The sequence below is a fragment of the Buceros rhinoceros genome, unplaced genomic scaffold (genome assembly GCF_000710305.1).
Source record: "Buceros rhinoceros silvestris isolate BGI_N320 unplaced genomic scaffold, ASM71030v1 scaffold24252, whole genome shotgun sequence".
Taxonomy (NCBI): Eukaryota; Metazoa; Chordata; class Aves; order Bucerotiformes; family Bucerotidae; genus Buceros; species Buceros rhinoceros.
In genome coordinates, this window is record NW_010397462.1 from 3,082 (window position 1) to 3,288 (window position 207).

Here is a 207-nt window from a genome sequence, read left to right on the forward strand (position 1 = left end):
CCTGGGAGACACTCGTTCTGGGAGTGGGGGGGAGCTGCCAATGTTTGTCCTGCACTGAGGTGCCGACCTGGGCAGCTTGGGGACGTCTGCAGGTGCTTTGCACCCGCCGGACACCCAAAGCGCCGTGTTCGAGGCAGCGGTGTTGAGCGTGGCGTGGTCTGGCGAAGCCGTGGCTGGGGTCCGGGGGCGACCGCAAGGGCCGGAGCC

General features: G+C 68.6%; 1 protein-coding gene across 1 annotated transcript in view; it reads left to right on the forward strand.

The window, feature by feature from the left end:
- Positions 1-207, forward strand: part of FKBP8 (FK506 binding protein 8, 38kDa) — a gene marked incomplete at its 3' end in the record, with an annotated part of 4,205 nt that overhangs the window by 3,074 nt on the left and 924 nt on the right. The gene's annotated exons all lie outside the window — the stretch shown is intronic.